Raw genomic sequence first — 4,756 nt, forward strand, 5'->3', positions numbered from 1 at the left:
TCGGCTCAGGCTGGTCTGCATTGTGTTGCCCCCCAGGGTCCAGCACGGGCCTGGCCTGCAGGCGTCTTTCAAAGATGTTAGGGGACTTAACTTCATTGGCCATTCTGAAAGCTGGAAATGAGCTCTGAGCTTCCTTTATCAGTGGTGCAGTTATTGCAGGAATGGAGCAAAACTGGAGTCTCTGGTTTTTTGGAATCCCCATGGAGCAGCTTCCATGGGCTGCTGCCTTCATCAGGGCTGAGATCTGTCCTGATTAGCAGTCTGTCTGCCTTGGAAAGTTTACCTGCCCACATGTCTCAAGGAGAAAGAAAACCACGAGTCCACAGGAACACCTGGAATCTCTTCCCTCGTGGAATTCAGAGGTGTTCGTGTGTAGTAGGTGCTAATTTGGTAGACTGTGTTTTTTTTTCACTTGAGAAATATTACTCGAGAAAGCCTTCCAATATTCTTTGCTCTCTCAGAGAAGCATAAGAGTAGTTTTTATTTATTTTTTTGAACACAAAAGAACTAAAGTACATAATGCTTATGGTCTCCTTACAACTATCATTGGTATTGCCATTATTTTAAACTTTTCATTAAAATATAATGCTAAAATGATTTGCTTTAAAAAAGTAAATACAGAGGCATATAAACTCAACAGTGGGAGTCCCACTCCTCACATCTGAAGTGTTAGCATGAACATCCCGTTGTGTATCCTTCCAGTCTTCTCTGTGCCATCACAGGTACTTACACACACACACACACACACACACACACGTGCACACTCACACAGAACCACGATGGTTTGCATCCTCACATGTTTTTCTGTGGTGTTTCCCATTTAGTAATATGCCCTGGAGATCTTTCTGGTCAGTATGGATAGCTCTGACTTGCTCTTTTTAACAGACGTACATGTAACCATCTCCTCGTTAGTGAGCAGTTGCATCGTCCCCCATTTTCACAGAGTTATCACCCTGCCTGTCTCTCCATTAAGCCAGACTTTTTCCCTTTGTCCTGCACGTCCCATGACATTTTCCAACCTAATTCAGGGCTTTACGTTTCCCTGTTGGATTTCATTGGGTTCATTTCTCTGGCCCACCCAGATCTTTCTGTGCCCCGTATTCAGTCCATTAGCAATTCCCTCTTTATGTCGCCTGTCAGTGGAAATAGCCTGCTCCTTATAAGGGAACGTCAACAAGGATTGCCTTGGAGCACCCATGCATTTGCCGACATGGTATGAGTTGGAGTTTTGAGGTTAAATACACTTAACTGCAACTAGTTCACAAGTTTTCATCAGAAGCCCAGAGTCCAGACTAGAACCCACAATGATGGGGAAGTTGCTGGCTGCTGCCACCTGCTGTCATGAAGGGTCACTCCAGGGCACTGCCTCCTTCCAGGCCCCTGGAGCTCCCTCAGGATGGCAGGGCCCAGACAGCACCAACCTCCCTAGGACCTCCTGCACCAGCACAGACACACACCCCCCTCTGTAAATCCTCACTGTTTCCATTGCTCTGGAGTTTGTATTTCCAATTTGTAGCCATCTAGCCATTATTGACTTATTGGGTAACCATGAAAATGAAAAACAAAAACACACATAAGCCTGTACCACTTCCTCTCAGTGCCTTGAGCAATATTAGCAAACTCCTACAATCCCATGGCTATAGTGAGTGGCTTGTCACAAGGTTCTTAGGTAGGTTTTTCCTCAGGTTTCTTTAAGTACTCTGTCACCTGGATTTTGGAACCTCACCATCTAGGCCTATAACTGCCAAGGTCCGATGATTTCTTATTCATCACTCATCTGTGAGGGTATCACTTACTTTAAAAAGCATTTTAAATCATCATCTCATTATTAACACAACAACACTTTAAAGATTCAGCGTTATTTGGCTTTGCTTTAGTGAAATCACCTAATATATTCCATTCAAAATTTTCAGTCTCCTTATTTATGGTGGTATCTACTTTTCCAAACTAAAAATACAGGTACATGCCAATTTTGAACAACAATAACTCAAGAAAGCATGACTCTTTACATTTGCTCTGCTTTTTGCAGAAGAGAGAGATTCCCATTTGAACAGGTATTTGCACACCTGTGTTTGCAGCACTGTTCACAATAGCCTAAAGGTGGAAACAACCCAAGTGTCTGTCCACAGATGAATGGCTCAGCAAAATGTGGTCTGTATGTGCAATGGAATACTATTCAGCCACAAAAAGTTAGGAAATCATGCCATGTGCTACAACATAGATGAACCTTGAAGACGTCGTACTTAGTGAAATAAGTCAGTCAAAAAAGGCCTGATACTGAAGGATTCCACTTATATGTCAGTCCCAGAGAAGTCAGATTCATAGGGACAGAAAATAGGAGGTGGGTGCCATGGCTGAGGGAGAGGGATGGGGAGTTAGTGTGAGTGGAGAGAGAGTTCCAGTTTGAGAAGATGAAAAAGTTCTGGAGACAGATGGTAGTGATGATTACACAACAGTGTGAATATACTTAATACCTCAGAAGTGTACAACTAAAAATGACTAAAATAGAAAATTTTGTGTTATGTATGTTCTAATACAGTAAAAAGTTTAAAAATTAAGATTATAAAATTTTTTTAAAAATTGTTTCTTTACAACTGTCACATTGTGTATTTTCAAGTAGATTACTAAGATATTCATCATGTGGTATTTGTGTTGGGTTTAAAATTGCCTGCTTCTTATTTGACTTCAATAAATATAATGTTTAGGATAATTTCAGGGGGAAATATATGTATATGTAGACATATCCCAAGTTGATTAGAACTGAAATCTCAATGGTAGGTGCCATTTCCATGTTCTAGTAAGATCTCTAGCAAAAAGAAGAGGCACACAGTGAAGAGAGCTGTGGTCATCCTGCTGCTCTCTGAGCCAGGTGCCCCTCCAAAGATGATAGAGACATCACCCCTCTCCACCTTTGTTCTCCCTTCTACCCACCAAGACGGGATTGATGAGGGTGCCCTCTCGTGTTCAGGACCAGAACTGCTTCTCAGGAGAATACAATTGGAATAAATCTCTGTATTTTGTAAACATAATGTAAATCCAAGAAATATTTGTTGAATACCTGTGTCTTTCCTAAATATGGCAGCCCAGAGTAAATGCATTAATCTTCTTTAAGGTCATGTAAGAGCAGAATTTAATGGTACTTTTCTGTAAGGACCCAAGTTTAAGATGTGTAAAAACTACCTGATTTTTTTCCTTTTAGTTTAAAATTACTAGTCTTGTTCCAGGATCAATAAGAGGAATACCACACTGTTCAACATTCCTTCAACATCTTTATCAACTTCTTTCAAACACACATCACAGGCTTTAATAATCTGAGCTAAATCTACATGAATTCCACTTTCTGAGTTCTTTTCTGAAATTTCAGCTTCTTAGATTTCAGGTAAGCTCAAAGCTCAGCAGCCTGATCTTCCTCCTATTGAACATGGAACCAGAACAGCAGGGAGCTCTGATTGAAAACATCTGTGAAAAGTTGGTCAATTTACAGGAAAGTGAATGCCCATTTCTGCGACTGCAATTGCCAGGCAATCTTTTCCATGGGTTGGATAAGAATATTCCCCTAAGATATACAGTATAATGCAGCCTCATTGAAGTAGTAGCATCTTGTGGGTCCATCCAATATATTCCAACTGAGCTGGATCAGGTCAAGAAATAGATTTGTGACTGGAACTTCACCACTGGAAGAAACATATCCTTTTAAGAATACTTTATGAGGCACTTGTGGATTATAAAAAGAGTGATGTTGCTTCAAAAGTCATGATCACATTGCTAGGAAGTTACACAAAGTACAATGCTCCTCAGTCTCAAGTTGATGCCCACAGATGTACTGTACCTTGAAAGATCCAAATGTATTTCTTTTTGTCCATCTTCTTACTTTAAAACCAGTGCAGTTTTTGGAAGGCAGTTTTATTCATGATCTTTTAACCATTTTTTAGTGCTAAATTGGCATCATATGTCAAGTTTTATCAGAATAATAAAGACTTCATAGATTCACATGGACTATTACATGAACAAAATATAACAAAAATGAGACTACTTACTTTTATGGGAATGGCAGTGGAAAATTAAGAAATTTCCTTTGATACAATGCAACAGAACTTCAGATAGGAGCTGATGATGTTAAAACATTTGTTACTGATGCAGTGAAAACAAAAATGGTCAACTGCAAAATTGATCATACCCAGAGAAAAGTTGTCATCAGTCATAGCACACAGAGGACATTTGGAAAACAGCAGTGGCAACAACCGTATGACACACTCAGAACCTGGAAATAAAACTTGAACAAAGTGAGAAACAGCCTTTGAGTCTTTCTGACACCTGGATTTTTATGCTATAAACCTTTTCTTTTGCAGAAAAATATCTAAATGATAGTAAAACATTATAAGCTGAAACTTGAAAAAATAAAAATAAAATTATTAATCTGGTCAGTACTGTTCATTACCTACTTGCTATATTCACTGGCAATGCATAGTGTTCAGTTACTCTGTGAGTTGAACATGTCTTTTTTAGTACTTTTGAAAATTAATTCAGCTATTTGTTGAACATCTGCTCAGACAAGGCCACAAACTGGGTATTGGGGAAAAGAGAAAGTCCCACTTTCTCCCCTCAAAGAAATCATTGTGCTAAAGTCTATGCTAATCTCTGTCCACTGGCAGAATTTACAATGTTCATTCTGAATTATAAAGTATTAATTTACAGATATAGACTTGAAACACAGTCTACCTCATAAGAAGACAATGGTAGTAAATAAAAGCTGTAG

General features: G+C 39.3%; 1 pseudogene; it reads left to right on the plus strand.

The window, feature by feature from the left end:
• Positions 1-1,126: 1,126 nt before the first annotated feature.
• On the plus strand, positions 1,127-4,333 carry LOC123822692 (annotated as a pseudogene).
• Positions 4,334-4,756: the final 423 nt, after the last annotated feature.

This window comes from Phyllostomus hastatus, unplaced genomic scaffold, assembly GCF_019186645.2.
Source record: "Phyllostomus hastatus isolate PE091 unplaced genomic scaffold, TTU_PhHast_1.1 phas_contig_41, whole genome shotgun sequence".
Classification (NCBI taxonomy): domain Eukaryota; kingdom Metazoa; phylum Chordata; class Mammalia; order Chiroptera; family Phyllostomidae; genus Phyllostomus; species Phyllostomus hastatus.